The sequence below is a fragment of the Triticum dicoccoides genome, chromosome 7B, assembly GCF_002162155.2.
Source record: "Triticum dicoccoides isolate Atlit2015 ecotype Zavitan chromosome 7B, WEW_v2.0, whole genome shotgun sequence".
Lineage (NCBI taxonomy): Eukaryota > Viridiplantae > Streptophyta > Magnoliopsida > Poales > Poaceae > Triticum > Triticum dicoccoides.
Genome location: NC_041393.1, coordinates 725,589,554 through 725,605,111, shown reverse-complemented (window position 1 = coordinate 725,605,111; position 15,558 = coordinate 725,589,554).

Sequence of the window (15,558 nt, the reverse complement as noted above, 5' to 3'; positions counted from 1 at the left end):
ACATCACATAAAGGGCTTTAAAAGAAATGCCACAGTCGGACGTCTGAGCGACATCACATAAAGGGCTAATACCACAGTCGGACGTCTGGGCGACATCAGATAAAGGGGTTTAAAAGAAATGCCACAGTCGGACTTCTGGGCGACATCACATAAAGGGCTTTAAAAGAAATACCACAGTCAGACGTCTGAGCGACATCGCAGACAGGGCTTGTAATGGATGTAAATAACAAGATTAGTCCATCCACAAGAATAATCTTCTACCCGGATTTATCACACATAAATCCCACCGGAGTTTTGTCACTGAGGCTGATACCTGACAAGATAAGATGAATATAGTACTTGAACAAAGTACAAGATAATTGAAAGATTTGAGACTCTGCAGAGTTTGGATGAACTGACCACAGCCAATGGATTTCTGTAGTCACGAAGGACTAGTTCCGTTTACGGTATTTCAGTAGAAACACATTTAACTAGTACACACCCATTTCACCTCACGATGCCAGGAATCACCCTGGACAACATCCAAGAAAAACTTTGAGACGGGGAGGCCACAACCTCGAATAGCATGGGATCAAATTTCTATACGAGCGCTCTAAGGGGTGCCCCCCTCTCGGTCCCAACCGGAAACACCCATGCCCCCTGACCGGATGACGTGCTTTAATCCAGGGCCATGGAACCCTCACCCTGGCCTCTCTTTTTGATGTGTACCAGGAAAACAATTTGCAACTTACTATGCCATATTCCTTTCGGAAAACATGTGACAGTATAGGAAGGAATGAATGGAAATGTGATTTGTGTCATGATGACACGGAAGTCAAATAATCTGGCATAAGATTGGCATGTCACAACACTGCCATCTTACCCATCCTCATGCCAACACATGGCTATGCAAATATGTATCCAACAACATAATGCTTTCCGAAATTTACTTTCCGATTATGTGCATGAAATATAACATTCAAAGTGATGTTCATAAACATGCCATGACCATACTAAAATGCACACATGCAACAACACTCATCATATCAAGAGTTCAAACATGCTTGCCTGGTTCGGAGTAGTCGGAGTCTAACTGTGTGAAGTTTGCAGCTCCGTCACCTCCTCCGGTATCTACGGTATAAGAAAAAAAATACGTACGCAACGTAAATACCGTGAGTGTACAGAAAAGTGTTCCAAATATTTTCCAAATAAATATGATAAAAAACTAGACAAAAATCTAAAGAGAACAGAAAAAGAATTAATCAAAAATACTATTCTTATTAAAAGTTATAAGAGTTTTGGTCCAAGGACCCATCTGTAATGAAATAGAAAACTTCTAGGGGGTTTTGCAAAAAAAATCCAGAAAAACGGTTCAGAGTGGAAGCGTATTCGCCAGAGTATGCTTTCAGTAAACGATTCAAAAAAACACAGGAGAGGCTGACGGGCGGGTCCCACCCGTCAGGTTTGAAATTTCGAACGAGGGAGTCGGGGCTCGTCGGCGCCCAAGAGCCGCGGTGGTCGCCGGCGGTGATCCACGGCGAGGTAGGGAGATCGGTGAGTACCTCCGTGTTCAGGGCGCCATTCCGCGTCTGTGGGAGGTCGTGGTGGTCGCCGGCGAGTACCACGTCGGTGGCGACGCTTGCTCCGGTGGACGGCGGTTCGGGGACCTCACCGGAGAGAGCTGCGGGGTCAAAATTGAGGCGGGGGTTATCCTACTAGAGGTGGTACGAGGCTACGGGCGAAAGTAGGGCGGCGGAGGAGTTCTCACCGGAGAGAACGATGCCGGAGCCCGAGGCAGACGGAGGTGGCCGGAGTTGAGGAGGAAAGGCCCCTCGAGGCTCGTTCAGTGGCTGGGCGGGGTCTGGTGAGGTGGTGGAGTCGTGCGGGGGCGAGAGCAAGCTCGGGGTGCTATATATAGCCGCCTCGAGGCGGTTGCCGAGAACGGGGCTCTCCGGTGAGGTGATTACGGCGACGCTGTGGTTGCACGGGAGGGTTGAGAGGTTGAGCATCGTCGTGGGTGTTCCCTGGTTCTGTTTAGGTGCTAACCACGTCGGGATTTGGTTGCTTAGGGGGACCTCGACGGAACGGGGCGGCGCGGGCCCGTCGGCGGCAGGGAGCGCGCTCTGTGTGTGCCGCGCCACGGCGACGGTGCTGCATGCGTGCGCTGGCGAGGAAATGGCCACGCGGAGCCACCAGGGGGTTTGGGTGGCGCCGAATGGCGTTGAGCCGCCGTTTTGCTCCCTGTCGACCGTTACGGTGATTCGGCCGCCGCAAGACACGCCGGCGAAGGCGGGCCAGGGCGCCACCGACGCCAGGAAGGCGCCAAGCGCGCATGTGAGGCCCCGGACAAGCAAGCTAGGCCGTGAGCAACGTGCCAAGTGCACTGTGAGCATGTGACTGAATTTGTGACGAAGATCGACACCGAAACTCTGAACTTAACTGAAGATGAACAGAAATAGTGCATGCAAGGTGTTCGACAGAATGATCTAGGCATGTAGGGATTTTTCCTTGAGCTGGTTTTTGGTGGAGGGCCCTCTCATTGCATCTAGAGGCTGCCTGAATATTTGTAGAATTTTTGGAGAGGTGTAGATATGAATTTCACCAAATTTGGCAAATCTGGTCCAAACTTGCAGTGAGTGAAATTTGAAATTTTTGAAAAGGAGAAGAGTGGATCAAGATGGTTCTGGGTTGTGGTTACAAAGGACTATCCAGGGGTGTTGAGTTGAGGTCAAAAATCAAAAGCATTAGGGTACTTGCTTTGTAATTCACCTAGGCTCAAAAGAAAAGACAAAATTATTTTGGGGAGGAGAAATAGTTGGAATAAAATCCAAAAATGGATTTTATTAGTTTGGACAGAATGTTTGGGTTGTACCAAAGTGGGAGGAGGGGTTTTGGGAAAATTTCACCATAGGAGGCATGGTAAAATTTAGAAAGGATCAAAACCAAATAAAAGCCCAAAAACTAAAAGGGTTTTCTTTTTAAAAGAAACTAAATCCAAGAAAAAGATTTTTGAGAGGGCAAACTTAGAAGATGGTTTTTAGGAAGGGTTTAAATGACCTTCTTTCAAACCAAGCAAGGCTCTTTTTGAAAACAAAATCACAAAATTTTTTGGAGTGTCACAAGTTGGGTTTCTCTGTGCTGGAGCAGTATCTATAAAAACTGGAGATGGTTTATTATCTCCTGGCGTTTGGATCTTTTGCAAAGGCCTTGTTTGTAACCCTTCAGATTCTAACATAGTCATCTTCCCCTTGCATGCCTTGTATAGAAGAACGGTGCTTTAATTATAAAACATGCGACAATAGAGAGATGGAATAGGCACTGAAGAATAGAAAGGCATGACATATTGACATGTATTCCCTCCATACGGAAAAAATGGATGGGTGTAGGCGTATTTCAGTTCTAGATACATCCTTTTTTATCCATTTCGGCAACATGTAATCCGAACGGAGGGAGTATGGTGTAAGAGCTAGGGATACGACAGGACAACACCGCAAAAAAATAGTAGTTAAATGTAAAACTATATGCTAGCGGAATACGTACAGAAATAACTAAGGCAACATACACGTGTATGATTGGGAAAATAAGATGGCATTGCAACAGAGCACTAGAACAGCACTTCAATGTAAAAAAAACATGGTATGGCAGACAGATGAAGTGCATACTGATGAATAACAATGCATAAGATATTCAGAAGCATGATGTCCAAATTAAGCAGATGGCATTGCCATAGAGTAGAATGACAATACATGAATTTGAAAACATGTTATCATGAATGGAATAGGTACTAAAAAACAGGAAGGCATGACATATTTACATGCATGATCAGCATGCTAAGCACATGGCATTGCAACAGAGTAGATACACTCCAGGACATTATATGCATGTTGTACCCATTTCACAGGCCAAGTTAGAGCAAGGACCTTGTGGGGTGAAGAGGATTCATCATCTTTCTGCAAGTCTTCTGAAGAACTGCCTTCACATGTTCCATCATATTGGGTATCATTAACATCAAGTTTATTGGCCTTTACATTGCTCCGTGAGGTTCTTGTGGATATATTAGTGTGTGCAATTATATCTGACATGCATGGAAGACAACTAGTAGTTAGATTTATGTAATGAGTGCCTGTAGGAGACGACATAAATAGTAGGACTGGGGTTAACTAGCAGCAACATGTCTCATAAACTAAAGGGAGAACACAGATGAAAGCTACAGAATATGTATCGTTTCTACTCGAGATTAACTAGATGGCACACAAAAGTATTAAAGAACAACATAGGTAATACTAGAAGTTGTATAATACTATAATCACCAGTGTGTGGGATAGCATTGGCTGATGGATGATAACTATGGAACAACGTTATCTAAAGAACAAGTATCTTAGCTGAACTATGGAACAGCGTGAACTCCTGAACAAGACCCGTAAGAGATACACATGAATATACAGTGAAATGTGATGATCTATTTTCCATGCTTAGATGAATAACAATGCCATAAATGTTGCACACAAGTAAGATGAGGGTACAACCTATCTGGCTGCCATCCATAAGAGTGAGCATCATGTGCTGACTTGTCGATGGCCCTGCAGTTGTTGTGGCTGTCCATGTCGGGCACGCGCATTCGATTCAGGGAACTGCTGAGTGGGGACTATAGCTCCCTTCTGGTGTATGCTTCCCTTGTTGGAGCAGCTGCGGTGAGTCGGAAGACGGTGTGTCTGAAGATGCAGATAATGCATAATGTTAAGAATGACATATCTCTTTGATCTGAAGAAATACACTAAGAGATCAACAGCAAGGTACGAGAGTGGTCACATGTCTGTTGACTGAAGACTAAATTGGGGTCACACGATTTTATTTTATTTTGGTACAGTCCAATCTACACCGGATGGCCTGATGGCCGTCTTGTGCCTCCCGGCTGACACTGTTCGGAATCTTCCCCGAAGAGCCAGCGACCAACGGCAGAGCAGCCTGCCTCCACCATCCGTGGCCCCGGCCAAAACCCCGCTCCCCGCCCCACTGCACTGCCGTGGTTGCGCGCCCCGGACCAATCCACAAAGACTACCCGTCATCCAGATCCAGCGGCGGCAGTACCTTCAACCCACGCAACTCTAAAAGATAGCCATCTAAGCGCTGCTTCCGTGGCGAACTTGCGGCCCCGCACCCTTATGTTAGACACCAGCCAACCGGCCTAGGAGCTCCACCGCCTTGAGGGGTGCTGCTTCCCATTGGAAATCGATTGGCCCAGAATAAAAATTCAGACAACTGACGCCTAAATAAAGTGATTTGAGATGAGGGTGCGACCTATCCGGCGGCATGGTGAAGTAGGCAGGTCCAGCTGTCAAGTCGGTGAGGCCGGCGCAGTTGCGGTGGCGACCGGCAGCAGGGAAAGAGCGATGTCGCGACGGTCGACGGCTAAGCGGATGCAGCGCCAGGACTCTGGACGGATCCGAAGATGGAGCCGCTCCGGCGCCGTGAACAATGGCGGGGGTGAATCGGCTCCGGTACGGTTCACGCGGCCGTCATCGAGGCAACACCAGCAGCACGGAGTAAGAGGCATACGGCCCAGTGCACGACGGCAAATGGACAGCGTCTCCGGCAATAGGGAGGAGGGCGGCTGTGAAATTGGTGTGGTGGGGGGCGCCATGGAGGTGGGGCTGAGGTTTCGTGCCTCGGGAGAAGGGAGCTTCCCGTGGAGAAGGTGAGCGGGCGGGGCGGGGGGAGGGGGGGCATTGGGAGGGGAGTGGAACCATGTCTTACGGATGCATTTGTCTGAAATGTGAGGGGGAGTTACAGTTCTACCCTTGCCTATTGGCTTCTTGGCTTGGGTCTGTGTATTTAGGGTCAGGGATAGTAGAGTAACTTTGCTTCTCCCCAAATAGTTGGCGGGTGCGATTTCGGGCGAGGAGGGCGTGTTTTGAACTATAGTGGGCGCGAGCGATTTCGGGCGAGGAGAGCGTGTTTTGAAATAGTGGGCGTGAGCTATTTCGGGCGAGGGGAGCGTGTTTTGCCGACCATGGTTTATGAATTATTTGGCACATGTCATTTCGGCCGAGGAGAAGGCGCGCTTGGATGAAGTTATGAACCTACCCTCGATGTACAACGGACCAATTGATGCGTGTCACACATAAGGCGGTAATTTCGCGTCTCCCATTTATTTGCTTGGGTGAATTCCACCTAGCAGAGAGGATGTTTAATGGTTCCTTCAAATCTTGGGAGAACAAGCATCCACGTCTACATTACCAAGTTGATTTGAATCAAATTTTGAAATATTAGCTTGCCACTTCTTTTTTAGATGGAGAGATGATGCTCGGGAGTAATGTATTTTTACATGCTCGTTGCTAGCGATTTACTATATGACAAATAGTTGACCCACTCAAAAACGCGAATCAAACCCAAAACGAAATATCTCGATTCAATGAAATAGCTCGTTCAGTAGGTCAAAATAGTGAACTAAATCCAAAATTGAACACCTCAATCGAGTAGCATGTTGTACAGTATTATAGTACTCCATGAACATGTTGAAATATCTCGATTCCTTACATGCTTTCCATGCACAGAGAAGCTACTCATCGAGGTGAAACTTCTTTCCTATAAGTAAACGGTAATCACAACGTAGCTCAACTTTTTCATAATTTTCCCAAATTACGATGACAAGTGTAGTGTTCAAAACTGCATCTACGCACTGCACCGAAAGAAATGTTTTTAGTGTTTTTTCTCACGTGATCACCTGCATCGTTTTTATGATCTACTACTATAGTAGCCTAGGCTAGTCATAGTGGAAAGTAACTTAGACTACTCCAGTAACTCTATAGTTACCCTAAGAGCAAGTACTACCTCCGTCCTGGTTTACTCTTCCAATTTTGTAGTATCAAAATTTGACCATAGATTTAACTGACAAAATGTTAATGCATGTTGCTAAGAACTATATCGTTGGATTCGTGTTTGAACATAATTTCAAGTGGTGTAATTTTTAGTGACATGCATTGGCATTTTATTAGGTAAATCTATGGTCAAAATTTTATACTAAATACGAGGTAGAATTCCCTCTCTCCCAAAATTCTTGTCTTACATTTGTTTAGATATGGATGTATCTAACACTAAAATGTAACTAGATACACCCGTATTTAGACAGATTTAAGACAAAAATTTTGGGACGGGGGGAGTATAAAAGTGGGCTATGTAGGCCAAAACATGTGCCAGTTTCACTTGTGATGCATTTGGCATCGATGCCCCTCCATTGCTCACCTGGTGCCCCAATCTGGATCACCTACTTTGCTCCGGTGCCAAATTAACTCACGCAATGAAAAAACACTTGTTTGGGAGAGTGAGAGGCTGGTGTAGTTGGTTTGATTGATTCGTTTATACATGTGGGTCTGTGTGCACAACGGTGCCAACTCTCTCACATCACGAGAGCGGTGCCAAAATCTTTTGATTTGACATCGATGCGTATTATGTGGCATGATGTCTACTACACAACCTTCTTCTTGTAGACGTTGTTGGGCCTGCAAGTGCACAGGTTTGTAGGACAGTAGCAAGTTTCCCTCAAGTGGATGACCTAAGGTTTATCAATCCGTAGGAGGCATAGGATGAAGATGGTCTCGCTCAAACAACCCTGCAACCAAATAACAAAGAGTCTCTTGTGTCGCCAACACACCCAATACAATGGTAAATTGTAAAGGTGCACTAGTTCGGCGAAGAGAAGGTGATACAAGTGCAAAATAGATAGTAGATGTAGGTTTTTGTAATCTGAAAATATAAAAACAGCAAGGTAGCTAATGATAAAAGTGAGCACAAATGGTATCACAATGATAGGAAACAAGGCCTAGGGTTCATATTTTCACTAGTGCAAGTTCTCTCAACAATAATAACATAGATAGATCATATAACAATCCCTCAACATGCAACAAAGAGTCACTCCAAAGACACTAATAGCGGAGAACGAACGAAGAGATTATGGTTGGGTACAAAACCACCTCAAAGTTATTCTTTCGGATCAATCTATTCGAGAGCTCGTACTAGAATAACACCTTAAGACACAAATCAACCAAAACCCTAATGTCACCTAGATACTCCATTGTCACCTCAAGTATCCGTGGGCATGATTATACGATATGCATCACACAATCTCAGATTCATCTATTCAACCAACACAAAGTACTTCAAAGAGTGCCCCGAAGTTTCGACCGGAGAGTCAAGAACGTGTGCCAACCCCTATGCATAGGTTCATGGGCGGAACCCGGAAGTTGGTCACCAAAAAATACATCAAGAGGCACATGATATCCCATTGTCACCACAGATAAGCACGGCAAGACATACATCAAGTGTTCTCATAAAAGACTCAATCCGATAAGATAACTACAAAGTGGAAAACTCAATTCGTCGCAAGAGGGTAGAGGGGGAGAAACATAATAAGATCCAACTACAATAGCAAAGCTCGGGATACATCAAGATCATGCCATAGAGGGAACACGAGAGAGAACACAAGAGAGAGAGATCAAACACATAGCTACTGGTACATACCCTGAGCCCCGAGGGTGAACTACTCCCTCCTCGTCATGGATAGCACCGGGATGATGAAGATGGTCACCGGTGATGGGATCCCCCTCCGGCAGGGTGCTGGAACAGACTCCCGAGAGGTTTTTGGTGGCTACAGAGGCTTGCAGCGGCGGAACTCCCGATCTATCTTGATATTTGATAGTTTTAGGGTACGTAGGATTATATAGGCGAAAGAAGTCGGTCGGGGGGTGCTCGAGGGGTCCACGAGACAGGGGGCCGCGCCCTGTAGAGGGGGGGGGGGGCGCCCCCTATCTCCTGGGCTCCTCAAGGATCTTCTGACTTGATCTCCAAGCCTCCAGGATGATAATCTTCCAAAAAAACACGTTGCCGAAGGTTTCATTCGGTTTGGACTCCGTTTGATATTCCTTTTCTTTGAAATACCGAAACAGGCAATAAAACAGCAATATGGGCTGGGCCTCCGGTTAATAGGTTAGTCCCAAAAGTAATATAAAAGTGTATAATAAAGCCCATAATCATTCAAAACGATAATAATATAGCATGAATGCTTCATAAATTACAGATACGTTGGAGACGTATTAGCATCCCCAAGCTTAATTCCTACTCATCCTCGAGTAGGTAAATGATAAAAGAAAGAATTTATGAAGTGTGAATGCTAGAAGGTGCACAAGTTTGATCAATGATAATTTCAATAAACTTTTCTAGCATGATAATATGTCATAACAGTAGTTCATCTCATAAAACTTTTCATAATCAAGTAACTAGCAATTCACATGTTAAAGCATAGACCATAAACTTTCTTGAAAACTAGCAAATTTCATTCTTAGTCATCAAACAATTGTAATTCATCTTACTTTCAGGAAGAGTCTATGTCAGAGCTTTGGTTTAGCAAACTTCACATACTCAACTATCATATAGTCTTCGACAATTGCTAACACTCACGCAATACTTGTGGTTATGAAGTTTTAATCAGACACAGAGAAAGATTGGGGCTTATAATGTTGCCTCCAAACGTGTTCACCATTCGGTGATGTCAACAATAATAGTTCATGCTAACGTACATCCAATTTGGATATATATATCAGGATCATCCCACCAAAAAGTGCTTGCCAAAGGATAAATTGAAAAAAAGGGAAAGGTGAAGATCACCTTGACTCTTGCATAAAGGAAAAGACATAAAGTAAAAGATAGGCCCTTTGCAGAGGGAAGCAGAGGTTGTCATGCGCTTTTAGGGTTGGATACACAAAATCTTAATGGGAAAGAACGTCACTTTATATTGCCCCTTGTATATGGACCTTTATTATGCAGTCCGTTGCTTTTATTGCTTCCATAACAAGTTCGTACAAAGCTTATTTTCTCCACACTAATAAGTCATGCATATTTAGAGAGCAATTTTTTTTGCTGGCACCGACGACAACTTACTTGAAGGATCTTACTCAATCCATAGGTAGATATGGTGGACTCTCATGGCAAAAACTGGGTTTAAGGATATTTGGAAGCACAAGTAGTATCTCTACTTGGTGCTAGGAATTTTGGCTAGCATGAGGGGGAAAGGCAAGCTCAACATGTTTGAATGATCCATGACAATATACTTTAACTGAGATGCGAGAAAACATAACCCATTACGTTGTCTTCCTTGTCCAACATCAACTCTTTAGCATGTCATACTTAATGAGTGCTCACAATTATAAAACACTAGTAGAAAAGGGGGCAATGGCCCAGGAAGGTTCAACCCATTAGTCTCGGTTCTGCCACGAACCGGGACAAATGGAGGTATTTGTCCCGGTTCGTGAGCCCAGGGGGCCGGCCGGGCCACGTGGGCCATTGGTCCTGGTTCGTCCGGACCTTTTGGTCCCGGTTGGTGGGACGAACCGGGACCAATGGGCCTGGCTCCTGGCCCACCACTAGTGGTCCCGGTTGGTGGCATGAACCGGGACCAAAGGCTTCCCTTTAGCCCCGGTTGATGCCACCAACCGGGACCAATGGTGGTGCCTATTTATACCCCCTCGCACAAGAGCAGAGCACACTGCTCTGTTTTTTCTGGCCGAGGGGGAGAGGGCTTGGTGGTGCTCTAGCTCACCTCCTATGCACACAAGGTGTTCGATGGAATGCCCGAGCCACACTACTTAAGGTTTCTCCTCTCCAAGCTCGACCACCAAGCTCCATTTTCCTCAATATTTATCTAGGTTTAGGGGTCCGTCACGCCCCGTCCCCGTATTCACCGCCATCGATCACCCGCGCCGATCTCATCGCCGGCACCACCGTCGTGAGCCTCTTGTTCTTATCTTCTTTCTAAAAGGAAAAATATTCTTACTTGTATGTTTAGATAGATACTTGTATTATTTTCTTACTTTTATTATTGCATCTTATATAGTGCGATGGTTTTGGTATCCGCCCCCGTCGGCCCTCGTCCTGTCTATGATTCGGATGTGGTATATATTATCTTTTCATAACTATTGGTTCATTTATTGTTTATGAAAATTATGCCGACCAACATGACATATATTTTATTTATCTAGGAGGTTGTTGAACCGGAAATTCCAACCGACCCAATTGTCGAGAGGTTAAATTTAGTTGAAGAAGAAAACAATTTCTTGAAGGAAAAAATAAAAAAACTTGAGGAGGAGAAGATGATATTGGAGTTGCATGTTGCGGATGTCGTCAATGATCACAAGATCAAGATGGATGCAATTCGCTTGAAGATGAGAAAGATTAGAAAATATGCCATTCATAACGAGGCTTGGTATCATTATGCCGTTGGATCAGTTGTTACCTTGGTTGCGATTATGATCGCATTTGTTTTCGCATTGAAATGTTTTACATAGTTTCAATGTATGGTTTAATTAATTTAGATGCTCTGCAGAGCTTTATGTTGTTAGATGAGAACTATGTATGTACTTTGGTTTTTATGTGATGATGAACTTCTATTAATTTGGTCACTTAATTATCTATTCATGATGTTTTGTAATGATTTTTGACACACTTAATTATATATAATGCACGCAGATGAACCGGTAATGGATACGGTGACAGACACACCTCCGAGTACATTAAGGGCGTGCATGATTTTCTCGAAGTGGCTGAGGCAAACAGGCAGAATGGTTTTATGTGTTGTCCATGCCCTATATGTGGGAATACGAAGTCTTACTCTGACCGTAAAATCCTTCACACCCACCTGCTTTACAAGGGTTTCATGCCACACTATAATGTTTGGACGAGGCACGGAGAAATAGGGGTTATGATGGAAGACGACGAGGAAGAAGAGTACGATGACAACTATGTGCCCCCTGAATACGGTGATGCTACTGAACATCAAGAGGAACCAGACGATGTGCACGATGGTGCTGCAACGGGCGATGCCCGGTATGCGGTGCATTGCGGTATAAGATCAGACGAGATGACCCTGGTGATGTTGACGGCGAGCCTCCCAGGAAGAGGGTTCCTGCGAAGGTGATGTGGTATGCTCCTATAATACCACGGTTGAAACGTCTGTTCAGAAACGGAGAGCATGCCAAGTTGATGCGATGGCACAGTGAGGACCGTAAGAAAGACGGGAAGTTGAGATCACCCGCTGACGGGTCGTAGTGGAGAAAAATCAAGAGAAAGTACTGGGATGAGTTTGCAAAGGACCCAAGGAACGTACGGTTTGCTTTAAGCGCGGACGGCATTAATCCTTTTAGGGAGCAGAGCAGCAATCACAGCACCTGGCCCGTGACTCTATGTATGTATAACCTTCCTCCTTGGATGTGCATGAAGCGGAAGTTCATTATGATGCCAGTTTTCATCCAAGGCCCTAAGCAACCCGGCAATGACATTGATGTGTACCTAAGGCCATTAGTTGAAGAACTTTTACAGCTGTGGAATGGAAACGGTGTATGTACGTGGGATGAGCACAAAAAGGAGGAATTTGACCAAAAGGCATTGCTGTTCGTGACCATCAACGATTGGCCCGCTCTCAGTAACCTTTCAGAACAGACAAACAAGGGATACCATGCATGCACGCACTGTTTACTTGACACCGATAGTATATACCTGGGAAGCTGCAGGAAGAATGTGTACCTGGGCCATCGTCGATTTCTTCTGACCAACCATCAATGTCGAAAGAAAGGGAAGCATTTCAAAGGCGAGGCAGATCACCGGAAGAAGCCCGCCATGCGTACCGGTGATCACGTACTTGCTATGGTCAATGATTTACACATAATCTTTGGAAAGGGTCCCGGCAGACTAGCTGTTCTGAATGACGCTGAGAATCACGCACCCATGTGGAAGAAGAAATCTATATTTTGGGACCTACCCTACTGGAAAGACCTAGAGGTCCGCTCTTCGATCGACATGATGCACGTGACGTAGAACCTTTGCGTGAACCTGCTAGGCTTCTTGGGCGTGTATGGGAAGACAAAAGATACACCTGAGGCACGGGAGGACCTGCAACGCTTGCACGAAAAAGAGGGCATGCCTCCGAAGCAGTATGAAGGTCCTGCCACCTACGCTCTTACGAAAGAAGAGAAAGAAATCTTCTTTCAATGCCTGCTCAGTATGAAGGTCCCGACTGGCTTCTCGTCGAATATAAAGGGAATAAAAAATATGCCAGAGAAAAAGTTCCAGAACCTAAAGTCTCATGACTGCAACGTGATTATGACGCAACTGCTTCCGGTTGCATTGAGGGGGCTTCTACCAGAAAATGTCCGATTAGCCATTGTGAAGCTATGTGCATTCCTCAATGCAATATCTCAGAAGGCGATCGATCCAGAAATCGTACCAACGCTAAGGAGTGATGTGGCGCAATGTCTTGTCAGTTTTGAGCTGGTGTTCCCACCATCCTTCTTCAATATCATTACGCACGTCCTAGTTCATCCAGTCGACGAGATTATCATTCTGGGGCCCGTATTTCTACACAATATGTACCCCTTTGAGAGGTTCATGGGAGTCCTAAAGAAATATGTTCGTAACCGCGCTAGGCCAGAAGGAAGCATCTCCATGGGCCATCAAACAGAGGATATCATCGGGTTTTGTGTTGACTTCATTCCTGGCCTTAAGAAGATAGGTCTCCCTAAATCGCGGTATGAGGGGAGACTGACTGGAAAAGGAACGCTTGGAAGGGACTCAATAATATGCAGGGACGGATATTCTTGGTCTCAAGCACACTACACAGTTCTACAGAACTCTACCTTGGTGACCCCGTATGTCGATGAACACAAGAACAGTCTGCGCTCCAAACACCCGGAGCAGTGCGACGACTGGATTACATGTGAACACATCAGGACTTTCAGCAGTTGGTTGGAAACACGTCTCAGAGGTGACATCACTGTTTGTGATGAGCTGTACTTGTTGTCCAGGGGACCATCTTCGACTGTAATGATTTCGAAAGGATACGAGATAAATGGGAATACATTTTACACGATTGACCAAGATGAAAAGAGCACCAACCAAAACAGCGGTGTCTGCTTTGATGCAGCAACCGACAGGGGAAAGGACACATATTATGGTTACATAGTAGACATATGGGAACTTGACTACGGAGTAGATTTTAAGGTCCCTTTGTTTAAGTGCAAGTGGGTCAATCTGTCAGGAGGCGGGGTACAGGTAGACCCACAGTACGGAATGACAACAGTGGATCTGAAAAATCTTGGGTACACTGACGAACCGTTCGTCCTAGCCAATGATGTGACACAGGTTATCTATGTGAAGGACATGTCTACCAGACCGAGGAAAAGAAAAGATAAGGAAGTGAATACATCATACTAAGAGCCAAAGCGCCACATAGTTCTTTCAGGAAAAAGGGACATCCTGGGAGTGGAGGGCAAGACAGACATGTCTGAAGAGTATGAAAAGTTTCATGAAATTCCCCCCTTCAAAGTCAAGGCTGACCCAAGCATCCTGATAAATGATGAAGATTATCCATGGTTACGGCGCAATAAGCAAACGACACAAGCGAAGAAAAAGTGAAGACTTTCTCCCGCAACTATTACGATGATACCATGCCAACTTTGTAACAGACGAGTTTGATACCATTGTCCGTTTTGTACATGCACATGCTATGCCAACTTTTTCAGAGTTTATTTGAAAACTATGAATTTGGAAACCTCGCCAACCGAAGGGCGCTCAGACCGGTTTATAAGCCCGTCCCTCTACGCCTTGTTGAGCTCACAAACTTGTGATTCACACAAATTTCAAAGAATTCAAATTTTAACTATTCAAATTTGAAAACTAAAGGCACAAACAGAAAGTTTATAATTGTCCTAAACCAAATGGCACTAACAAAAAGTTTATAATTTTGCTGACCTATAAGCAAAAAGAATTAAAAAATAAAGCAAAAAACCAAAAGAAAATAAATAATGCAGAAAAAAAAACAAAAAAACTTGAAAAAAAATAAAAATAGCAACAATAAGTATTTTGTTGTAAGTAGAAACAAAATAAAATAAATAAAGCAACAAAGAAAACAAAAAAAGTGTTTTCAAAATTTTAAACTAATGGCACTAACAGAAAGTTTATATTTTTTCAAAAACTAAAAGCACTAACAGAAAGTTTATAATTTTGCTGACCTAAAAGAAAAAAAGAATTAAAAAATAAAGCAAAAAACCAAAGGAAAATAAATAATGCAGAAAAGAAAATAAAAAACTTGAAAAAATAAAAATAGCAACAATCAGTATTTTGTTGTAAGTAGAAAAAAAATAAAGCAACAAAGAAAACAAAAAAAGTATTTTCAAATTTTAAAACTAATGGCACTAACAGAAAGTTTATATTTTTTCTAAAACTAAAAGCAAAAAGAAATAAAAAATAAAGCAAAAAAAGTGTCACCTACTGGGCCTGAATACGACTAGAAACCCTACCATGGGCCAGGATTCAGGCCCGCGGAAGGCCCAGTAGGCCCATAGGCGCAGATTGCGGAATTAGGCTCGAAAGCCTGCTTTAGAGAGGAGCTCGAGAGGGAAGCCGCACCGCACCTTATAAACAGGTGCGGCTCCCTCTCAACTAGCGAGGTGGGACTAAACTTTGGGCGTGGGGCAGCACGCGGCCTTTGGTCCCGGTTGGTGGCACCAACCGGGACTAAAGGGGGCATTGGTCCCG